This window comes from Cervus elaphus, chromosome 22 (assembly GCF_910594005.1).
Source record: "Cervus elaphus chromosome 22, mCerEla1.1, whole genome shotgun sequence".
Classification (NCBI taxonomy): Eukaryota; Metazoa; Chordata; class Mammalia; order Artiodactyla; family Cervidae; genus Cervus; species Cervus elaphus.
Window position 1 is genome coordinate 13,482,898 of NC_057836.1, and position 24,623 is coordinate 13,507,520.

A 24,623-nucleotide genomic window follows, 5' to 3' on the forward strand; every position below is an offset into this window, starting at 1 on the left:
ATCCCCAGCGTTGACTTCATGGGGCTTCTCTCTGGGTCACAGCGTAGGTGGGGGAGATCAATCCAACCACCATAATATTCTGTGCTAAGTCCTCGAGTGATACTGTTCATCTGGGGTACTCTTGGGACCCAGAAAGGTGGTTTTGAGGGATCCTGGGGATAGGGGTAGGGATATTCTTTTCTACTGGTGCCAAACTTGCCAGTCAAGAATTGAGTTCAAGGGACTTCCCTGGAAGTCCAGGGATTAGGACTCTGTACTTTCAAGGGTAGGGGGCACGAATTTGGTCTCTGGTCGGGAAACTAAGATCTCATGTGCCACGGGGCAAGGCCAAAAAGAAAGAAGAACTGAATTAAAACATGGGAATGTATTAAAATTACAAGAGTGAAGAGGTACCCGGATGAGGAAGCTGAGCCCTAGAGTGGTAAGAGGACTGCCCAAGGTCACAACTGGTGACCCGCAGATCTGGAGCCAGACTAGGGATTCCTTGCATGTGTGCATGCTCAGTCACTCAGTCGTGTCCGACTCTTTGCAACCCGCTGGACCTGTAGCCCACCAGGCTTCTCTGTCCATGAAATTCTCTAGGCAAGAATACTAGAATGGGTGGCCATTGCCTACTCCAGGGGACCTTCCCGACCCAAGGATCGAACCCATGTCTCTTGCATCTCCTGCATTGGCAGGTGGATTCTTTACCACTAGCGCCGCAAAACCACTAAGGTTATCTCGGTTGCACCCTTGCCCAGGGTCAGCCTCACTGACCAGCCTGCCTGACCCCCGGTCTCTCCGCTGCCCTCTCCCGGCCTTTCTCTTCTCAGATTTGTATTTTTGGAAGGTGCTGGGTCATGGTTCCCCCCTTCCTTCATTGGTTCATTCATTGCTAACCTACATTTATCATCCTCCTGCTGTGTGCCAGGTGCAGGGGTACAGAGAGAAAAGAGACACAGTGTCAGCCTTAAAGCAGGTCCTGTTTCGCTGGAGGAGGGAATCCATCCGACAACCACCATACTAAGTGTTCAGTGCCAGGGTAACACTGCGTCTAGAGCCCCTGGGATGCAGAAAAGGAAGGCTGCCTTGATGTTCTGTGGGCATGTGGGAGTTTGCTGAGATAGATATGACCCCCCCACCCGCCACACACACACATGGAAGGGGAAGAGAGGACGGGAAGGAAAAGCAGAGTAGAGCTGGTAAATGTGTGATGAGAGGAGTTCAGAAGGGACCCAGAAACACAGCCTATCAGGGCCTCGGGAGTAATTGGTGTGGCTGGTGTGGATTTAAGTACCACAGGCCATTAACAGCCTGGAGCTGGTTATCGGCTCGGTTCAAAGGTTTAAACGAGAGCTCGGCGTCCTCTGTGGCCGCCCAGCTCCAGAGCTGTTTGTGCTTGTGGGCATGGGGGCGGGAGCCGGGGGCGAAGTGGGGAGGACGCCGAGAAGCAGGGACACGACGGCCCGCGGGTCACTAATTGCCACGCCAGCTGCCGGGGGCCCCGTGATCCCCCGGCTCAGTGCATGACGGACAGTTATCACTCCAATCTAAGCCTGAATCTGATTCTCCACAGGAGAACGATCACATCACAAGCTGGAAGGGAGGAATTTGGTGCTGGTTAGACCAAGGCATAGGCAGGCAGTGAAAAGTTTGGGGTGCACTGTTCTGTTCCTGCCGCTGACCAGTGGCATGGTCAGGCCAGTTAGGAACCATCAGCTCTTAGTGAGCTGATGAAATGACTTTATGCAGTTTGGCCATGGATCCTTGCCCTTGACAATAGTTGGCAACAACCATGACAGATTCGTGATATTTTATGATGCCAGACTGTTTTGTGGTATTTATATGGATGACCTATTTCATCCTTGCAGTAACCCAGATAAGATGAAGATATTACTAAGATTCCTGTTTTGCACAGGAGGGAACTGAAGCTCGGGCTTCCCAGGTGGCGCTAGCAGTAAAGAACCTACCTGCCAATGCAGAAGAAATAAGAGATGTATGTTCGATCCCTGGGTCAGGAAGATCCCCAGAGGAGAGCATGGTAACCCATTTCAGCATTCTTGCCTGGAGAATCCCATGGACAGAGGAGCCTGGTGGGCTATGGTCCATAGGGTCGTAAAGAGTCAAACATGACTGAAGCGACTTAGTGTGCATGCATGCATGAACTGAAGCTCAGAGAGGGTAAGTAAATTGCCTGAGGTCACACAGCTAATAGTGTGGCCAGGACTGAATCAGGTGGTGTGCTTTCTGAGCTCACACTGCTGTCCACTAGGCCACACTGCCTCATCTCAGAAGGATGTGACTTGGGAAGGAGTTCTAGCACGTCTTATGATGGATAATTCTGCTGTTCATTTGCTTTGATGTTGTTCATTGGAAGATAATGTCCAGGAGGGCAGAGAACTGGTCATTTTGCTCACCACTGGCCCTCCACTGCCCAGTGCCATCCTTGGCACATAGCAGGTGCTTAATTTGATCCCTGGTTTGGGAAGATTCCCTGGAGAAGGAAATAGCTACCTACTCTAGCACCCTTCCCTGGGAAATCTTGCCTGGGACAGAGGACCCTGGTGGACTACAGTCCGTGGGGTCACAACAGTCAGACATGACTGAGCGACGGGGCACACACGTACACGCACACACAGACACAGATGTTTAATGCATCTTTTGGGCTGAATGAATAGCTGTGGGTCAGGCCAGTAGGCTGCTTTATTTAGCTGATTACTCTAGCCTGAGAAGTCAATGAAGACAGGCTGTGTGTGTTTTTCTCAGTGACGGGGGCTCTGCGCTCTGGAAGGTGGCCTCTGGGGAGAAGGACCAGGGCTCCTCCTCTCTTTGGCACTGCTCTTATCTCCTGTAGTGTGCACTCATCCTCTGATTAATTTATCCAGCCGATAGCTAAATACCTATTTCATAGGTATAATAGTACAAGCATCGCTTGCATGCCAGATACCTTTCCAGGCAGAGGTGAACAAAGATAAAAACTCCCCCTGTCTTCCCTGGCCCGTGGCCACCCTCTCAACCCCACCACCCTCGTCTGGTCCTCCCACGCCGAGCAGCAGACTCACTGTCCCCAGGGTGCTAGTGGCTTTGTTCCCCGGATCCCCTATCAGGACCCCCTCTCCTGTTCCCTCCACCAGCCACTCTGGGGTTTGTCCTCCCCTTCTTTGGTGGGTAGAGGCTGTGCCTCTCATCTGGGAAGACCCCCCTAGGCTTGGCGATCTCCTTGGTGAGACTCTAAGGTAGGGATGGCTTCGTCTGCACGCTGGCATCCTCCTGGCCCACCAGTCAGTGTCTGGTGTGAGTGCTGTGAACACTTGTGGAGCAGGTGTGAGCTGTTGGAAGGAGCATGCTTGTGAGAGGCCGGGGCAGGTCTGGAAGGAACAGACTGGAAATTTGGACGAGCAGCTGGGAGAGGGACAGGCAGTGCAGAGCTCGTTAGCAGAGCCCTTCAAAGACTTTCTGCCGGCTTCTCTTTTCTCCCAGATGCTGGTGTCAGTTTCAGAAAGACGTTAAGAGGGCCCTGAGTCAGGAAGGAACAATATTGAAAGGAGAAGAATGATTTGTGCTGTTTGAGGTGAAGATAATTGAAAGAGGAAGCAATGGGATGGGGACTCGGTTCTGGAGAGATGGGGGACTGCCTGGAGGAGGTGGGGTCCCTGCACTGGCGCACTTTCTTGGGTATGGAGTGGGTTGGTCTTACCACCTGCACTAGTGGTAAAGATTCCTTCTGCCAATGCAGGAGACATGAAGAGACGCGGGTTTGACCCCTGGGTCGGGAAGATCCCCTGGAGTAGGAAATGGCAACCCAGTCCAGTATTCTTGCCTGCAGAATTCCATGGGCAGAGGAGCCTGGTGGGCTATAGCTCATGTGGTTGCAAAGAGTCAGACACACCTGAGCACTGAGCACGCACTTGAAGTAGCATTTAGATCTCAAGGGCTGATGCTCTGATCCCAGCTCAAAATCCCACCTGTGCTCAGAAGCCCGGAGGCTGGAAACTTCTCCACCAGGCATTCATCCCATCTTGTCACCCCTTCCTTATTCAAGTGGGGCTTAGGGCGGTCCTCTTCCCATTTCTAAGGGACTTCGAATGGCACCCAGGGAGAAGAGGTGGGACAAGGAGACAGAAGTCCTACCTTAGTGGCTTCTCTGGCCATGGACGTAGACCAGGTGTGTTCATTTTCAGAGGCGCCCTGGTGGAAGCCACCTGCCTGGCTTCGGAACCGGGCTCTGCAGCTTCCACCTGGGGGGCTTGGGGCTGGTGGTCTACCCGCTTTGTGCTTTGCTTTCCCATCTGTAAAATGAAGATGCTAAGAGTGTTCACTTCACGGGGCTCTTATATTGCATATAAGATACTCAGTGCGGCTTCTGACACCTATGAAGTGCTCAGTACCGATTCTGTCCAGACTCGTCCTAGCTTTCCGGAGGCTGGCGGCTGCTGTTTGAGGGATGGAGACTGGGTGCGGCTGCAAGTTCTCTCCGCTTCTCAACTGCAGACACTTGGAATGCCCTTCAGCCCTTGTGATAGGAAGAATGAAACTGGGATGTGGGGTGAGCACTCAGAGGAAGGAAGGAAAAATCAGACAAACAGGTCACAGGAGAAGCGACACCCGGGCTAAGTGTTTCAAGAGAAGCTTCCTTGGAGCAGAATCTCACACATGGGATCTGGTCACCCGTTAACGAGGGGATTGGGCTTCCCCGGTGACTCAGTGGTAAACATCCTGCCTGCAGTGCTGGAGACCTGAGTTGGATCCCTGGGTCGGGAAGATTCGCAGGAGAAGGAAATGGCAACACACTCCAGTGTTCTTGCCTGGAGAATTCCATGGACAGAGGAGCCTGGAGGGCTATAGTCCATGGGGTCGCAAAAGAGTTAAACATGACCTACTGACTAAACAACAACAATGAATGAAGGAATTATTGAATCTCTGCTCTTCAGCTCCCTACATGCTGATCCAACAATCGAGCAAACACGGCAGCCTTGCTGGTCATTTTAGGGGCAATTTTTTAAAAAATATGTATTTTTTTTTATGTGGACCATTTTTAAAGTCTTTATTGAATTTGTTACAATACTGGTTCTGATTTATGTTTTGGTTTTTTGGCTGTGAAAATCTTAGCTCTCCAACCAGAGACTGAACCTGCACCCTGGCATTGGAAACATGGGCTCTTAACTGCCAGAGAAGTCCCTAGAAGCAATTTCTACTTAAATAAAAAAGCAAGTAGTGGGAAGGATGGGAGGGTGAGGCAAATGCTTCTGACAGTAGTGCAAACCTTGGCTTTGGTCCAAATGACCAAAAGGGTGGGCTGGGACACCAGGTTGGTTCAGCCCCACTGCTGATGACACTGGTGATATAGCCAGTGACCAGAGGGCTGAACCTGACATGCTGCAGAGACCTTCCCTGATCCCACAGCTTCCAGGGGATTCACGTGTGTGTGTGTGTGTGTGTGTGTGTGTGTGTGTGTGTTGGTCAGGTTTGAATCTAACCACGCTGTCCCTCCCTTCAGTTGGGTCCTGACTCCTTGCCTCCCCTCCCTTTTGTGTGCTAAGTTGCTTCAGTCGTGTCTGACTCTGTTACCCTGTGATGCCCATATGGTCTTTTTCTTTTAGATCTCTGCTGGTTTCTCTTTCGGGAGGGGGCTGGGCAGACCCAGCGAGGCAGTGTGTCTGGTGGCTTTTGTCTTCTCCGGGGGGAGGGTGGGTGCGCTGGGCTCCTGACTCGGAGAGAAGGATGAGGATGTGCTGGGGGAACAGGTGACGCTGAAATGGAGCCGTGGTGTGGAAGACGGAGGACTGAAATGTTAAGGGGTGGGTAGAAAATGTACCAAGATATTTTGAGGGCTAAATGTGTTCTAGAAGTTAAATGCATAGGATGCGATGAATCAGAAGAACAAGAGCCACTTAAGATTTTTAAAGCCGTTGGGTTGCCCAGGCAATACATAGACGTTTTGTGGACGGTTTGGCATTAGTGGAAAACATTTACAAGGCATTCGCCTCCGCCAGTATTCATCCATGAGTCCCTGGAGTGTTAGTGATGGCCAGGAGACCAAGACCCCAGAAGGCAAGCAGTTTGCTCAGGGTCACAAATTGGGTTCGTTGCAGAGCTGATAGGAGACCCCAGGTCCCCCTGCACCTTGGGACTACTTTGCAGGGGCTGTTGCTTGTCAGCTTGCCTTTCGATGCCCTATGCAGGGTACTGATGCCACTGCAGCCTTCAGATACCGGGGCGCCACCCACAGTGACCATCCAAGAGGCTGTATTTGACCTTTAAGCTTCCAGCTTCCTGCCTGGGTTCTCAGCTCCGAGCCTCCCGGCCCATTTTCACCTGCGGTCCTAGAGAGCACCACGGACCACCCACTTGCCTGAGCCACTGGCTTTTCCTTTTTGTGTGCCCTCTCCCCCATCCCACCCCAACCCCCGATGTGTGTTTAATCCATCACTGAGAACTTTCAATCCCATGTTTAAAACATTCTTGAATCCCTCCGTTTCTCTCCGTCTGGCTCCAAACACTTGTAGCCACATCAGCCTCCTGCATGGCCTCCTCACACCCATTCATCTGTTTTAGTTTTTATTTTCAGTACTTTACATTTTCTCATAAAAACAGGTAGGTGCGGTGGAAAATGAGAAGTGGCCGTGACAGTGTCACTGGAGGCTGTCACTCGTCAGGGTGTCCAGGCCAGACTCCCCTGCAGCCGGAGCTTGGATCCTGTCTCCCCTGCCTTCCAGAATTGTCTGGGAGCGGCACTGTTCCCTCCCAGTAAATTCCATTCATGCTCTTCAGTTGGCCAATCTCTTTCTGAGGAGGGAACCTAGGGTCTTCTTGGCTTATAACTCCACCCCCTGCATAGATGGTTGGGGTCAAGTAGGACATGTCAATGGAGCTGCTTCCGTGAGACTGGAGTGTGGCTTGGTGGGAGGGGATGGGGCCTGGGACACACACGCTTTAGAGAAAGCCGAAATCTTAATGATCAGAATTATATCAAATGTCAGGCGTCCTTTGGGAGGCAGAGATATTGTGAAAATGCTCTGTGAGGCCAAGGAGAGTGTAAGACCTTCTCCTTGTCTCACCAATTGAGGGGCCTCTTGTTTGTCGCTCAGTCGTGTCTGACTCTTTGCGACCCCATGGACTGCAGCACATCAGGCTTCCCTGTCCTTCACCATCTCCTGGAGTTTGCTCAAACTCGTGTCCATTGAGTTGATGATGCCATCCAACCATTTCACCTCCCACTCTTCTGCTATGCCTTCAGTTTAGCTTAAAAACGTAATTCAGGGGGAAAAAAAAAGTGGAGAGTGGTGCAGACCCACCTCCATAGACTGTGAGCACCCAGAAGGCAGGGATTTATTTCTGCTCGGAATCAAGCGGGTTTGGGTTCAGTGCAGCAGCCTCTGGGGTCACTTTTCCGTAGCTGAGGGCAGGCCGGAAAGACAGCCCTATAGGCCGTGGACCGGGTCTCCCCCAGCATGGAGTCCGAGAAGCTGCCCACCAAGGATCAGGCTTCACCTGGGGGTTCAGCCCCTGTGAAGTTGATGTCAGCTCTCCCCACGCCGGGGAGCATCATAAGCTCCCTCTGTTCAGCCTTTTGGTGCCTGAAAGCCGGGCTGCTGTCTCCTCCACCTTGGACAGAATTCTCATAAGAGCCTGACTCCTGCCGCCTGGGGAACAGAAAGGACCCACCTTCGAGCCCCACCCCTGGAACTCATAACTGCCACCTGGGGGAAAGAGGCCCTTTGAAGGCACAGAACTTAATCACCATGTTTCTAATTTCTTTTCCATTTTGAACGAGCAAGTAGCCAGGCAGAAAAATGTGAAGGCAGAGCCATTAGCCTCTTGGAGGAGGAAGGGTCATAACCCAGGGGCCTGGGCTGAGGCTGCTGCTGGGGGAGCTGGCCCGGGTCTCTGCATCTGCTGGGGCCATGGGCACTGCCGGCCTCTCCCCGGGGTGGTGCTCGCCCGGGGTGACAGAGCTGCGTCCTCAGCGCTTCCTCAAAGTCTACATGGAGCCTGTGGGTCCTCTGGGGGCAGAGGGTCGGGGAGGCTGTGGGGATGTGGGGTCTGAGCTGGGGTGCTGGAGGTGGGCCTGGAAGCTCAAAACCAGCTCTCCCTTTAGCTCTGTGGGCCTCGGTTTCCTCATCTGTAAAATGGGGCATGGGGTAAGATGCAAAGATGGCCAAGCTTTTCTTTGACCAGTCTGTATTTCCCATGAGCCTCTGAGGTGTCAGGCTGCCGGGCTGTGGTTCTGGGGTTTGGACAGTCTCTCCATCATCAGCAATTAGAAAGGAGCAAAGCTGCTTTCTGCACCCCCTTACACTGGACAGAGGCCCCTCTCCTTGGAATTGCCTGGACTTATCTTGGTGATAAGCACACTTGGGGCTTCCCGGGTGGCGCTAGTGGTAAAGAAACCTCCTGCCAATGCAGGAGATAGAAGAGAAGCGGGTTCGATCCCTGGGTCAGGAAGATCCCCTGGAGCAGGGCATGGCAACCCACTCCAGTGTTCTTGCCTGGAGAATCCTATGGACAGAGGAGCCTGGCGGGCTACAGCCCATGGGGTCATAAAGAGTCGGATATGACTGAAGTGACTTAACACACAACACGCACATCTTGGTGATAAACAAAGGAAGCTGGGGAAGCACGTCCTTGTGTCCTACCGGGAAATGAACTTCACCTGCTGTGAGCTCAGATCAGATGGATGAGAGGGGCTGGCAGAGTCGGGCTGTCTATGTATCCCAGACATCAGACTGTCGGAGGGTGAGACAGCCAATGAGGCCAGTTGCGTGGCTTAAAAAAAAAGAAGCCAGTGAGAGCAGAAACAGAACCCCTAGGAGTTATTCCAAAAATGTTCCATTTTAACCAAGTAAGTTTATTTTATTACATGCAGAGTACCATTGAATTTAAAGGAAGTTAATATGAAAGTTTGTATGTCTTCTTTTAAGCAAAAAGACAGACAATATAGAATGCATCATTAGAGCCGGATGGTGAGGCGGGAGGATGTCATGGCCATATTTGCCTGTGAGCTGGTGGTTCAGCTTTTAGGTCCTTCCTCTTGACCTGCATTAAACCCCATCCTTATTGCCTCTGTGAAGTGTAGGAGAAGCTAAGCAGACGGCTTTGTTCTGCAATCCCCTTCAACACCTGTGGAGTGGATCAGAGCCACTGGCTGGTCCTTCAGGGCATTCCCTTTAGTCCTCACCTCAATGCTCCTGGTGCCCATGGTCACCCATCCCTGCCAAGGGGCTCTGAGCTGGTGTCCGTCGCCCTCCACTTCTGTCCCCTTTCATTCTGGCCAGAGGGCATGTCCGTGTACAGAGCAGGAATCCAACTCCTGTCACATCCCTCTAAAGGTCACAGAAAACTAACCTCTCCTTGCAGGGACACCCCCGTCCATCCAGTTGCCCCAGAAGCCACGCCCACTCTCCCCCTCCTCGGGCTGTCCAGCTGGACATCACGTTGTGTGATGCTCCCTCGTAGGAGCCTGAAATCCACATCTGGCTCCACATTCCCACGGTTCCTGTCTTGGTTCACGTTGTTGGCGTCTGTCACCAGGACCCTCACAACAGTCTTGTCCCTCATCTCCACCTCCTCCCTCCCCATTCCAACCTTCGCTGTCGTCTGGACGGATCTTGGGCAGAATGCGGTGGAGAGAACATGAGATGAGACACAGACCTGTGTTTAAATCTGGTGTTCCCACTTAGACGTGTAGCCTCAGTGCAGCTGGTGTTTCTGTGCCTCCATTCTGGATCTGTAAAATGAATGTAACATTGATTTCAGGTTATTCTTATGGAGACTGAATGAGATCTCCTTTTTAAGAAATGCTGACTAAGAAGCCATCAGCAGCTGCCCTTTCTGTTACCCTACTCCCTATCCTGTTTAAAATCTTCCAGTGACATAGTTTCAGGTCCCTTCATTGCACTGGTTGACTTTATCTAAGCCTGTCCAGCCTGGCACCAAGAACTAACCATATTATAATATATTTAAGGCAGGGTTTGCCCCGCAGAGAGTAGAACATTCTGGCATATCCATCTATCCCACCAATGGAGCAACTGCTGGGGTCCAGGATGCTGTTTCCTTCTTGTGATAATGTCATGTGTCTTCATCTGAACCATCTCGGGACCTCACAGACTCACAGGTCCTTTCTGTGTCCTGCTGGGGGGGATTCACCTGTTACATGTCACCTGTAGGGAACCAGGGTTTGGTCCCAGACATCACTCCATGTCAGAATGGAAACTGAGCCCAGATCCCATTTAATACTTTATTTGTATATTTTGGCCACACTTCACGGTATTTGGGATCTGAGTTCTCCAACCAGGGATGGACCCCATGCCCCCTGCAGTGGAAGCACTGGGTCTTGACCACTGGAGTCTTAACCAGTGGGAAGTCCCACCACTGATTCTTCCTTAGGAAGGAGTGATGGAGGTTGGGAGAAGAGTTGGGGATGGGACAGGTCCAGGATCAGAGTCCACGCTGTGCTGAGGTTGGTCCGAGGTGAGGCAGTCGCTGCCCTGTGACTTGGAGTCAAGGTTACTGGGCTCCTTGGGTCCCCTTATATCACCTGAATAAAAATCACGGCCTGGTGAGGGTCAGCAGGATCCAGTCGTGCACTGAGTTCACCCAAAGTGCTGAGAGATCCTTGGCTTTTCCCGTCTCATGGCTCCATCACACTTTGACCCTCAACTTGCCTTTAAAACACCTTAGTACGGTTTCCACAGGAATGCCAGGTAACTTTCAAGCTCACGCCTTTGAAAGGCAAAAAGCTCTCCATCTTTTCAACGATGGCAGCCCCAGGTAAGCCGGAGGCTGAGCCACAGTGAGAAAATTCTGGTCTCATCCCTCAGAACCCGGGCATCAGCGTTCTCTTTTCATGTGCTGCTATTTTCAGAGTGCAGGAGATCTCTATTAATAGACTAAAGAGTTCATGCTTCTGGTGGTTTTTCTAAGAGGAGGCATGATGCAGCTGGCCAAGCTTGGCTGTCCACTTTTGCATGAGGTTTCAGCTGGGTGCGTGGCTGTAATTGGGTTGTGGGGCTACTAATGTGGTCATGCTGCCTGGAAATGCAAAAGCCATGAGTCAGTTAAACATCAAGGTGAAGTTATTTCCAGCTGATCACTGGCAGCATTGAGGCCCGGGTGATGGAGAGTGGACTTGGCAGGCGAGGCTGTCCATGCCATCCCCCGGCTCCCTGACTTCTGTCTCTGGGAGCACAGACTCCCCGTTCCTGCTCTGGGCCAGCCTGCCTCACTGGTGGGGGATCCAGTGGACTGGAGGGTTCAATTGGTTCAATTTGATTCTTTTAGCAAACATTTGCTCAGCTCCCACTGTGTGTCCAGAGTACATAAAAGCAAGTCTTCTTTGTGATGTTAAATTAGGGATTTGAAATAATCTTGTCATAATACTTCTAATGACAAGTTCGATGATCATCCTCTTCCCCTTCAACTCCCAGCTCCATGAGGTGTCCAAGGTGCCTCCACACCATAGGCTTCCATAGGTTTTCTATGCCATTGCGAACATGTTCACAAGTATAGGAATTTACAGGTATATGCATGATACAATTTGTATTTTCTGCAACTTTCTTTGCCACCCCCCACCCCCGCTCCTAACCATATAACAAAGTTTCTAGGTTTCCACATATAAATCCAGCTTATTTCTGTTCAATAGCTGCATACGATCCCATGCTATTGTTACGGAACCAAACTTGGGTCTGCTCACAGTGTTTATTGCAGGTGCCAAGCAGGGAGTCCAGACAGCTACTGCTTAAAAGACTAAAACTCTCCAAACACTTTCAGGGAAAGGTTGTTAAAGACAGGGTGAAGGAGGTGGTTTGTGGGGTGTGTCATCAGCTCATGGGCCTTCTTCTGATTGGTTGGTGGAGAGGTCATTGGGAGCAGGCCTTCTTCTGATTGGTTGGTGGTGAGGTCATTGGGCGTTTACCTTGTGGTTCCATCTTGTGCTTCCAATTGGTCTGGGGTCTACGGGCTTATGGACAGTGGGCGGTTAACTTCTTCCACCTGGTGGAGATTTCAGTATCTGTAAAATAGCTCAAAGGACCCAGCTCAGAATATTATCTATAGCCCTTGAAGAGGAATTAAAGGCCCTAGACTTTGTTTAATGACTAAACTATTATTTTGTCTTGCTTGACTGTTTTCCTTTCTGCATTTTCTCACTTCCTTAATTTACTCTTTGGAACTTGGGGAAGACCTAGGAGACTAAAGGTTTTCTACGGACAAGAAGTGGACAGAGGACTCGAGAGTGGGGTAGGTGATAATCTGTTCAGAGAAAGCCTCATAGGGTCCTGCTTGGTTACGTTATGGGGGCTGAGTGGTTTCTTTAATCATTCTCCTTCCCATGTATTTTCAGGTTGTTTCTAGCTTTTGCTCCCAGAAGCTTCCTTCTGGAAGTATTTGTGCCTAAAACAGGGGCTTTGGGAGTAGAGAGACCTGGGTGTGAATCTCAGCTTTGCCATTTATTGTGTGAGCTTTCATGTAGTCTCTGAGCTCTTCTAACTTCAGCGTCATCAGCTGCAAAATGGGGACTGAAGTGACGCGGTGAGGCTGGCAGGGGATGGTCCAGATCAAGTGTCTGGGAGAAGGGCCTGACATGTGTGGGTGCTCAAAAAACATCAGGGGCACCTGCAGGTTTGGAAGGCTCTGCTTGTCTTGGCAGGTTTCTTGCTGTTTGTGACTGGAGGCTAGGACTCTCCAGGGTCTGGGGAATGCAGATCCCGCCATGCCAACCCTTCCATACCTGCAGTCATGTGAGAGTTGAACCATAAAGAAGGCTGAATGCCAAAGAATTCATGCTTTGGAACTGTGTTGCTGGAGAAGACTCTTGAGAGTCTCTTGGACAGCAAGGAGAGCAAACTGGTCAATTCTAAAGGACATCAACCCTGAATATTCATTGGAAAGACTGATGCTGAAACTGAAGCACCAGTGATTTGGCCACCTGATGCAAAGAGCCGACTCACTGGAAAAGACCCTGATGCTGGGAAAGACTGAAGGCAGGAGGAGAAGAGGGATGACAAAGGATGAGATGGTTGGATGGCATCACCGACTTAAGGGACATGACTGTGAGCCAGCTCCAGGAGATGGTGTAAAGGAAGCCTGGCATGCTGCAGTCCTTGGGGTTGCAAAGAGTTGAACACAACAGAGAGACTGAACAGCAGCAAAGATGCAGCCTCCTCTGGCGGGGGTTGAGGGGGGCAGGGCCCCGGGAAGCCCCAGGGAGGAACTAGGCCTCTTGCTTCTGCTCTGTGAGTAGAACCCCTCTGAGGCTCCCCATCCCCCGGTTCAGTCCCTGTGCCAGGCACCCATGAGGCAGATAAGCTTCTTCAGCTGCGGCAGCGGCTGCCACCTCCTGCGTCAATGTCACTGGCACTTCTTAAGGGCTGTCGTCGTTTATCTAGATTTATCTCAGTTCTCAGTGGCTGCAGCTGGCAAGTGCAGTGGAGCTGGTCTTGAACGGTCAGCCTCCTGTGATGAAAAGCTGACAACACACAGGGTCTGGGTGTCAGCCCCGTGCATTCTGCAAACAGGCAGAACGTTCACCGGATCACATCTGCCTCCGTGGGGCTGGCCCCCCACCCGCACGCCAACCAAGAGGCTGACATGGTTTGCTTTGCAGATCCTCTCCATTCTAGGGTCCAGGGGCCACTGGGGTCATCCCTGAGTCATTCTCCTGCTTCTCTCTGGAGACTCCAAGGCCATCAGACACGTGTACCCCTGTGGCCTCCTTAATAGCCCAGAAACCCTTGGGTGTCCATGTGGTTTGGGGCTTGTCCATGTACTCAGAATTTTCTAGGTCAGAGATGTCAATAGTGGTCCCCACACTGGTTTCCATCACTGGTTCATGGTGAAATGAGAAAAATAAGAACAGAGTGGTGAGTTTTCTTAATGCTGAGTATGGTCAATTTTGAGGACTGTTCTTAATACTCTGTGGTGGAGAGATCACCTTTTTGGCAGTAAAATGTCATTTTGAAAATGGTGGTCATTTCTTTTTTGACAATTGGAAGCATTTCCAATGATATTTTCATTTCTGTGATTTTTCTGTTCAAGGACTTGGCCCATATGTCCATTGGGTGTTAATGCTTTTCATGTTGATTTGTAAAATAGCCTAGATTTTACAAACATCAACCTCTCTAAGGAAAATATTTGCAAAGGCTTCCCAACTTGTCGTATGTCACTTGATTTTATGGATCACACTTTTTGGTGTGTAGTTTGCATTTTTATGTATTCATATTCAATTCTTTTTGCAATTTAGATAAAGCTGTGAGAAATCTATTTTATATTTCAAATTTGTATGATTTTTCTCCCTTAAACTTCAATATTTTATTAGTTTTTCCCCTGTTTTTACGTCCATATTTGGACAGATTAGAAAATAGGCAATCCTTTGTGGAGTCCCAAACTTTAGAATTGTCCTTATCTGTTACATCCTGAATATATACAGTCCTGAATATTCATTGGAAGGACTGATGCTGACGCTCCAATACTTTGGCCACCTAATGTGAAGAACTGACTCATTGGAAAAGACCCTGATGCTGGGAAAGATTGAAGGCAGGAGGAGAAGGAGAAGACAGAGGATGAGATGGTTGGATGGCATCACCGACTCAATGGACTTGAGTTTGAGTCAGCTCCGAGAGTAGGTGATGGAAGGGAAGCCTGGCATGCTGCAGTCCGTGGGGTCGCAAAGAGTCAAGAGTCAGACATGACTGAGTGACTGAACTGAACTGTTGCATCCTGAGGCCTGGCGACACTGTTCCAGGTGGCCTCTCCCACTCCCTTGCCCACTCCTGGGTACTTCTGGTTTCAATGTAACAGGCTCTTTAGCCCAGCATCACACCTCATTCATGCTTGATATCATCAACACAGCTGGAGGTGTTGTCATCTGAGATCGATTAAAAAAAAACAACAACAAAATCTGATACATTTTCTGATCATTTCCTGATTTCTCTAAAATGTTGGATTCGCCTTTTCTCACCTTCCATCCCAGCGTCTTTCCTGGTTGACTTCTTGGCACAAAACTCCGTCAGCTCGCAGTTTCAGCCTCATCCTCTGAAGCTGCTACTGCAGCTCACACCTCTCAGTAGGCACCAGTTCAGTGTTTTCTGATTTCTCACTGACAACGGCTACTGCTACATCTCACTCAGAGCGATCCACGTGGGAAATAAAGATGGGGGTGACCCTGTTCCCTTGCATTTATAGTCATAACAAGCAGTGTCTCCTGTGTTACCCACTGTCACCTCGCTATGACACACCCATTTGCACTCGTGCGTAAAATTGCTGACTTAATTTTGGAGCATTCATTGTTTTCTGAGGGAATTAGGGGTCTCAAACTGGGTCAGGAACTGGAGAGGGTGGCTGTGGCAGAAGCTTCAAGTACCCTGTGTTGCGGAGCTAGCCCTGGGCATTTGGCGCAGCCTGCTCTTCCTCTGGCTGTGATGTGAGACCTGGGGGAAGTTGCCACTTGCACGTGTCGAGTCTTTCTGAATCTGGAAAGCGGATAGGTGGCCTCTACTGGGATGCCCGTGCAAGCCATCGAGGCACAGGATGAAGATATTAGACCTTGTATTCTTACTTTATCTCTAAAAATAATCCATCTGGATAGAGATTAACGTCTTGTGCCAGGAACTCATGCTCCACCTATGGTTCATGAGTCTGAAGCCCTGTACCAGTCCCCCGGGATGGCGTGTCCCGTATGGTGCTGAGGGAAGTGAGGGAAGGAGGAGCTTCATTATGCAAAAGCGTTGGCTTTCAGCCCAGTGCAGCGTTTTTCCCTTTCCCCAGGCCCCACTAAAGTGTATTATCTAGTTTGAACCAAACTAACCCTTAACAAGAATGAGTGACTAAGATTTCTTGAAGAAATGCATGGATGAATGAGAAGTGATTTTGCAAAGACAGAAAAACAGCAAGAAAAACAGTATAATCAGCCTTTCTTCTGTGCCTAGAACAATCTCTCCGTCACTCTCATTATGAACGAAAGACAATGAAAGACCTAATTGGATCACATAAGAACTTGACTTAAACTGCCCAGTTCTCTAGGCTTTAAAAATATAGACTTGCTTCCTCTTGTTAACAATGTGCTTTGTGTGGTGTGTCTCCATCCAAGCATTCACCAGCCCCAACCCTGCTTGGCTTCTGAGATGAGACAGGGGATGTTCAGAGTGGCATAGCCAAAAACCAAGTGGTGTGTCCATTGTGCCATTGGGAGCACAACTCAGATGACCATTAAACTCTGATGACCACTAAAAACAAGTATGAACTGGCACTTCAAACGTTTGGTATTTGAGATATTCACATGGATGTATGTCAAAGCATACCACCAAACCTGTTTTCAAAATGACGTGACTTCTACCACATTGCTCTCACTAAAAATGTGGATAGCATTTTAAGGAGAGCAGACATTTTGCATAATTAATGAGTAAATTTAAATACATTGGGAACATTTAAAATTTTTCATGGCATCCTTTCAAAAAGCATTTAGCATTTGCTTTACAAGAAATATATTTATACAGAGACACATACGTTATAACCTTATATACAAAGAAATACCTGTTTGGGGGGTGTGACCCAGGATTTTTATTGATAAGAGATATCCCATCAAAGAAGGGTAAAGATGTGAATCTGACAATTATGGACGAATCTTCCGGCTATGATGTTTCCCTTGGGGTCTCTTTCAGAAGCCAGGTCACAATTACAGGAAGAAACATTTGTAGAGGGTGTATCAGGATCTGACATCTAACTTAAATTTTTAAAAGATCGATCAAAAATTTGTTGAGACCTATAAGTGGCTTCTACCTTTTTATCACTGTGGAACATTAACAGAAGGATACAGTCTTTGCTATTTCAAATGTCCTTTATTGCTGCACTGCTTAGAGATGATATATACTTTTGGGGAGCAGACAAGTGAATTATTAAATGAAAATTTACTGCTTACATTTTCTAGAAGAGATAATACAATGCATAATACATATTACATATTATTATATAAAACATATTACACCCACCCTGTAGATATCTGGATAATACAATGCATCTTCAATGACCTCTATTTTTTAAAAGTCTTGAAATTCATAATACTATCAAATCAAGTTGAGTAAAAGTACAATTACCATTTAGAAGTTTTCTGAACTAAAAATAAATGCGGGAAATTCAAAAATATCTAGAGCAGCACAGTGCCCTGAGGCCTTCTTGGTCTTTTGCCATTTTGACGAGTGTGGTCATGAGTGTCAGGGACCCTAGGAGGGAACTCGCTCTGTTTTGAGGGAGGGGATCCAGGGACAATCTGGCCCTGAGGGAGGGAGGATGGGGTGAACCGCAGAGCCTGGCCAGCTCCTGGGGGTGGAACAAACTCTTGTCCTGAGCTCCCTGTTTGTTTCCATGGAAATGCAGGATTTGGGGATAAATGGAGGGAAGGAGGAGCAGAGGAGGGGACGAGGAGGAAAGGGTAGCACCCACGAGGGGCTTCTTGGAGGGAAGGAGCCAAGCCTTCTAAACCTGTGCCCAGGGACCGGGAGCAGTGTTCTCTGGGAGATGCTCCACCTGGGTTATCAGAGGCACGAGGGTCCACTTCCAGGAGCTTGACTTTAATCTGTTTCAGTGACGACTCTTCTCTGATCTGCAACCTCCTTGTGGCGATGAGGAGGCATCTATCAGTCTCCCGAGCTCCCAGAGGACCTTTGAGAGCTCTCAGCTCACTGGACAGCATCAGGCTTTGGAGAAGAAGAAATACTTCTCTGCTTTTCTTCAAGGTCTTGTAGTTACCCCTGCACCCCCCCGCCCCCCCCTCCCCCCCCCCCCCGCCTCCTGCCCCGTAGATATCTGGAGCTTCATCTGCATGGCTTACCTCGTCTCTTGCTTCAGGACAGTTCCCTCTTTGCTCCAAATCATCTGCTTTGACAGAATATTCCTAGAAGCTCCACTTCTTGACAAAGTTCAGTCACTTCAGGGACTCGCCTGAAAAATTTGGATCTGTACTGTCCACTGGGGCTTGCTCTCAGATCTCCTCTTCTTCTTCTGCCCTGATATGGACTTTTCTTTCCATCTTGGGCACTCAGATGCTCCCTTCCTCATATCAGTCCTTCTCTCCAGGCCCCAAGAGCAGGAGCCCGGTGGTCCAGCCAGTTTCCACCTCCTGACCCCACATTATCACCTGTGTGTCTTCTCTCATGGAAGCTGCCACTTTTTCCTCCATCAATGGACATTCCTGCAGGGACTGGTCAGCCTTCCACGGGTCCTAGAGGTCAGTATACAGGTCCCGAGTATTCCTTCAGTTGCCTGCAGTAAGTTTAAAGTGTTTTAACTTCTTCCTCTTGTGTTCGATGGGTTTGGCTTCTTCGTTCAGAACGTGGATCTTTGTTGAAGTGACAGACATCGGGTCCTCCTCTTGATCTGACCATCCAGGTGTTGCTAAAAAGCCTGCAATGGGCGGAACCTCAAGGTTGGTGTGTCTAGACCTCCAGGGACCCCAGGCATAGGTCTTTCTCCATCACAGGGTGAAACTCCCACCATCCCCTATACCGGGAAGGTCTTTGAACTCAGGACAGTGTGGTGAGCACTTGTCTATCCATAACCATCAGGCCTCACGCTGGTGTCCCTGGGCCCTGTAGGGGGCCTGGCACGCAGTGGGCATGCAGTGCTCCCCATGTTTGTGGAATAAAAGCCCAAATAAGTGAAAGAGCCATCGTTGGCAGTCTCTGAGGACTCACACACAAAGTTCTACTATTTCAGGGGATGGTTCTGTTCCATGGGTTTTGAACTCCCCTGGGCCTAAAGCATCTGTGTAAAATAATTAAAAACACTTAACAAATGTTTGACATTGGGTGACCACAAACCATTCATCAGAATTCACCCTTTGAATTACAAAGAAGAACTCAACGTTATTTGAAAAATAAAATTTTCTGATGGTCATTTTCTGTAATCACATTAAGGTAAATTTAGCAAACAAGTCACAAAAATCAAAAAGCAACTCTGGAAATCTCAAAATTCTTCTAAATAAACTTTGAATCAGGAAAAAAAAAATAACCCACAAGAGCCCAAACTGCACCGTTATTTAGGATACTGACAGTGAAAGCACTGTATAGACACCTGTGAAAGAGAGCCAGTGTTATACAAAGAGGAAAATGTATGCATTTCATACTTAACTAAAGATGAGAGTGTGGTGATGAATTGGACAACTGAGCATCTGGCTAGAAAAGTTAGAAGTGGGGAGGAAAAGAAACACAAGGAAAGGAGAGCAGTGGAAATAATGTTGCAACAAAGTCTTTGGGAACTCAGAAAATCTGAAGACTCAATAAAGTAACTGAAGAGTGGATTGTAGGGTGGCTATTATTTCTTCTTTTAAACAGAGAAGGCAGAGATACAACAGTGTAAATGAAAAAGAATGGAAAACCAAAGGCAAAGAGGAAAGTGACTTTTCGGAGCCTACCTTCCAGAAGGCTGTGCTGGTGGGGGAAGAGATGGGGAGCTGGTGGTGGTGATGTTTGAGGCTCCTGGGCAACTGCCCACCCCACGAGAGCAGCGCAGTCCCTCCTGGGGTGGGTGGGAGGTAAGACATTCCCATCTGGACCACCCTGTGGCTGGGATCCCCGGGTAGGCTGGGAGCGGCTGCGAGTCCCCTCGGATGCACCCTGTCCTGGGGGCTGGTGGCCACGGTTGGGCCTTTTTGTACTTTCCCTTGCCTCCATCTGCTACAAAAGATCATCTTTAAAAAGTGAGACGACAGATTCTGGATCCAAAGTCTTTTACAGTTTGGATTCTTGTGAAGATCGCGGGAAGAGCAGACGTCCTCCCTGGAACCCATGTGTGTACTTGTGGGACAAATGAACGAATGAGTGGCCCAAGGACAAAGCCATCATTTGATGACCTTGAGGATGACCTGTAACCCTGTGGGCTCTGTAGATGGTCTTCACCGTAGAGCTTAAAATCTCAGGGAAGAAGCCATAGCTCTGGGGAGGGTTCTGGGTCCTACAATGGCCTTACATTTTACAAGCCATTAATTCTCAAATTCGACATGTCCAAAACCAGCCTTCTTTTTCATTTATTTATTTTTTTAATTTGAAACCAAGTTTTATTTCAGAATATATTCAAGGTGAAGATTTTTTGAGTGATAGGATTTTATAATTTGGAGAACACACACACACACACACACACACACACACACAAATGCTCAGGCTCCCTTTGAGATGTTCTGGATTTTAATCTGGCAAATAAAAGTCCATTCTGATAGGCAAAGTTGTTCACTATTTTGATCAACTCTGTTATAAAAACAAGAGTTCTTAACGACTCCCAAACCTGCTCCCTGCTCCCCCCAACTTCATCTAACTAAGTGGCCCAGCCATCCAGCTAGAGTTGCTCAAGGGAAACCCTTGGGATCTGTCTTCGGTTTCCTTCTCCCCCGACTCACATGCAATCTACCATAAAGTCTCCTCGAGACTGCCTCTAAGACATTTCCCAAACTGGCACTGTGTCTGTCTCCCACCCCGATTTCCCGCCCCGAGAGCCATGGCCCACAGCCTCTTTCTTACGTGGTGTTCACGTGTCTGCTCCTTTGCTCTCTGGGTTTCTCCGTGGACCACACGAAGTTATCTTTAACTGTGAATAGACCACATCACCCACCACCTTCTAAGTGACATTCGTCTGGTTTGTGATAAAATCCAGACCCCTTTCCCTGGCCTTCAGTCTCCTGACTTATACACACAGCCTGGCCCCCTCCAGCCCCGTCAGCGTCAGCCTTGACTTTCTCCCCTACACCCAGCCCGCCCTGGCCACAGTAGCCTTTGTCTCTTTTCTCCAAGTTTGTTCCTATCTTAGAGACTGGCCCTGGCTCCTTTTCCCCAAAATGCATGCCCCCAAATCTTCTTGTAACTGAATCATTTAAATTTGCCTGGTTTCAGCTTAAACGTCTTCTCTTTGAACCCAACTCAAGGAGCCGCACCCCCATTCCCTCTCTCACACCTCCCTGTGATATTTTCAATGTTAGGTACAGAGTGATCGCAAAGTCCTTGTACTTTGCCACACATCTATGGCAGTGACCAGGAATGGCCAGTGGCCAGTCCTATTCCTCCTGAGTCTGAAACTCAGTCACCAAGGATTTGGGTTAATTTCCTTTCTTATCAGGTGCACTATGAAGCTTTTCCCCTGTTACTCTAGGAGCATGCTGTTCCCAGATGCTGGGAATGCTTTTCTCCTGTCTGAGGTGCCTTCCTGGCCTTCCTGGTGATCACAGCAACACCCCTGCCCGCCCATCAGCGTTTCTCCTTCTGGTGCTAACACCTTGCTTCCTGGTGATCACCTCCCCACTGGCATCTCTCCCCCTGGGGCTGGTCCCCTTGCTTCTCATGCTGCTTTAGCCCGCTGATCCCTAAGGGGATTGGGGTCAGGAGGAGGACGCCTGCTCCAGACAAGAGCATTGGGGCTGTGGTCTCTTGCAGTCCCCTCCGCTGCAGGGCAAAGTCCCAGGGAGATGGGCCCCTTTCCTCCAAAGTCGTCCGCTTTTAGTCTGTCTGAAAAATCTGGTCTCAGTTCCCTCCAGATATTTCTTGTGATCAGTAGGTGTTGAGTGGAAGTCGTGGTCAGAGGGGAAATTCAGAGATCAGTTCTCCCTCGATGGGAAGGGACCGGCATGCAGGTCAGGCCAATAGCACCATGTTGATGGAAGGAGCTAGGCTGCTATGATCGGGGAAGACTGTGGACGCTGCTGGAATTCCTGGGGCAAGAGTGAAGTGGGGAGACACAGGAGGCGCAGCGGTGGGCTGGCCTGCTTCAAAGGTGAGGGTGAGGGGGCTCCACAGGGTGGCCGAAAAGTGTGCAGTGCAGAAGCTGCCCACATATGCTCCCTGAGGTGGTCCCGGCTATGGCCCTGCCTCTGGCTGTGACCATGGGGGAAAAAAGACTGGGGAACACATGGTCCTCAAGGGCACTGTCCTGGGGCTCCCCTGGCTCCCTTGGGGGGAGGTCAGGAGGTGAGGGAGGGGGCTTTTGTACCATATAAGTTAATGATGACTGAATGAAGGACTTGGAGTAGAGCAGGGCACGGATTTGGGGGGCTGTGGGCTGGAGGGAAACTCTGGGCTGGAGTAGACCTCCCAGTTCTGCCTTTATAACCTGACAGGGAGTGGACTTGATAAATCAGAGTTATGTGCATCCACGTGTGTCCTCACTGTCACCATTGCTGAATCAAAGCCGGACAAGCACAGACAGAAGGAAACCCTCTGCCTCTGGTGCCTGGGGCCATCCAGGCAGCATCAGACCCAGGGAGCGGGGGAGCCATACCGAGGCCCTGCCACAGCCTGCTGGCTTTCTTGTTAGTCACCAGAGGCAGGTACCTTTACTTTGCTGATTTAAGTTGCAGACACAACACTCTATCGACTCATGCCAATCAGCTGAGTTAATGTTTGTGAAGTGCTTAGAACAGTGCTTGGCACTGTTAGCTGTTCCAGCTATTGTTATCATTATAGCAGCTGCAGTGTTTCAGCCACTAATTTCTGATAACCCGAGTAAACCAGGGTTACTCGAGGGTAACAGGGAAGCACCCATGGGTTCCATTGGCTCATTGGATGAGCTTCACAGACGGGGAGGAGGAAGTCACCCAAGCAGCTGGTCCACATGGCTGTTTGTTTGGACCTAACACTCTGGCTTTGGTTTTTCCAGTGGTCATCTATGGACATGAGAGTTGGACTATAGAGAAAGCTGAGCACCAAAGAATTGATGCTTTTGAACTGTATTGCAGGAGAAGACTCTTGAGAGTCTCTTGCACTGCGAGGAGATCCAACCAGTCCATCCTAAAGGAAATCAGTCCTGAATATTCATTGGAAGGACTGATGCTGATGCTGAAACTCCAATACTTTGGCCACCTGTTGTGAAGGACCGAATTGTTGGAAAAGACCCTGATGTTGGGAAAGATTGAAGACAGGAGAAGGGTAGACAGAAGATGACATTGTTGGATGGCATCACCGACTCAGTGGACATGTGTTTGAGTAAGCTCCGGGAGTTGGTGATAAGACAGGGAAACCTGGTGTGCTGCAGTCTATGGGGTCGCAAAGAGTTGGACACGACTGAGCGACTGAATTGAACTGAATCTCTGGCACTGGCGCCTCATGTGGGTGAAGTGCTTGGCCAGCCCAGAGGCCCCCTTTAGCAACGGGCATGTGCTATAGGGTGTGTGCAGGCCACCCATCCGCTGGTGGGACTTGTGATGTGGGCGTTCCCTTCTGAGCCGTCTGCCTCCTGGCACCACCAAAGGGGGTGCCCGTATGATTCCACCTGAATTTAGAGACTTGGCTAATAAGCCTTCACTCTGGGCCTATGTCCTGGCCTGGGATGCTGGGTGAGGCCGGGCCATCCTGGGATTCAGGGCACCCTCTTCCCTGCCCAGCTCACTGACTCAGGCACAGACACACAGCCCACTGGGCTCATAGATGTTCACAAAGTCCAGGAGAGATTGTCTACCCCTGGACTACTGGCCAGAGGAGTGTGTGAGCAAGGCCTCTGGGGGTGAGACCCTCGTGGTTAAGCTGTTTGCTCCTGAGTAAGGATTCGCTCGTCACGCACCACTGCACCCTCAAGCCTTTGCTGTCTGCCCCCAGGCTGCCCTAAATTGTCCCACCTTGGCTGCTCTGGGGCCTCTGCCCTTCCTGATTGTTTCCTTCTCCTCTTCCTAGAACCATCCACCAGTCCTCCTCCCCAGCACCTCATTCCCCATCCTGAGCCCTTCGTCCCCCGCACAACCTCACTCTAGCCGCGCGGTCTCGGCTGTCCACTGTTCTGGGAAAACATCTTGGTTGAACTCTCGTGGGTCACCCATACCAGCCTGTGCAGGCAGCCCTCTGAGGGGTCCTGGGGGGCTGAGACCCCAGGCTGGAGACCAGCTAGGCCTCTTAAATTCAAGGGAGACCCGTCAGACTTGTATTGGAAACAGAGTCACGGATGCATGTCAGACCGACTTCTTGTGCAGCCAGCAGTGACTGTTGGGAACGGCAGGCTCTTCCCTGGGCCTGGGGCAAGCACAGCGTGTGCTGCGCACCAGCTCAAACCTCTGTTGGGGGCTGTTGGTGAGCAGAGATGGGCTCTTCTCCCCTCTTTTATTTGGTCCAGTTTGCTGGATGCTGTTGACTTACTGCTTCGGAAATCAACCCACAACCATCTCGATCATCTTCTTTGGTGGGAGAAGCAAGTGTGACTGCCTTTGATGGAATGAGCCATGGGGACCCTTTTCTGAACGATGGGGAGTCAGGTCCGGGGCATCTATGCTAATGAGCTTCCCTCGCCCTTTCTTGGCAGGATCTGCTGACCCACAGCAAATGTTCTGGAAAGCCCTAGTGGACCCGAGATGGAAGGAGGGTAAAGACAGAGATGGGCATGTGGGGCTCGGGGGTGGGGGGTGGTGGTGAAGGAATCACGGAGCATCTTACCCTGTCTGGACAAGAGAGCAAGGTCTCACTTGTGTTTTCCCGAATAGGTAGCTGGTATCAGAACACTGGAATGTTGTTCTCTTCTAAAAACAGATACCGCATGTTATCAGAGCTGTTCTTTCCTTTATCATTTTTCTCGTTCTTTCTTGATTTGAAAATCCATTAGTTTTATTGGTGGCATTGCATTTTGTTTGGAGGGGGCATATCTAGCATAGTGTTTGTTTTCTCTACACCCTTTCATACCTTCTCCAAATCCCC

At 49.8% G+C, this 24,623-nt stretch overlaps 1 long non-coding RNA gene across 1 annotated transcript in view; it reads left to right on the top strand.

The window, feature by feature from the left end:
* Positions 1-18,482, top strand: part of LOC122680140 — a 39,123-nt gene extending 20,641 nt beyond the window's left edge. Inside the window, exons 3-4 of the long non-coding RNA XR_006336643.1 lie at positions 17,555-17,705; positions 18,046-18,482. This is a non-coding gene — a long non-coding RNA (uncharacterized LOC122680140). The remainder of the gene's footprint in view (positions 1-17,554; positions 17,706-18,045) is intronic.
* The last annotated feature ends 6,141 nt before the right edge of the window (positions 18,483-24,623 follow it).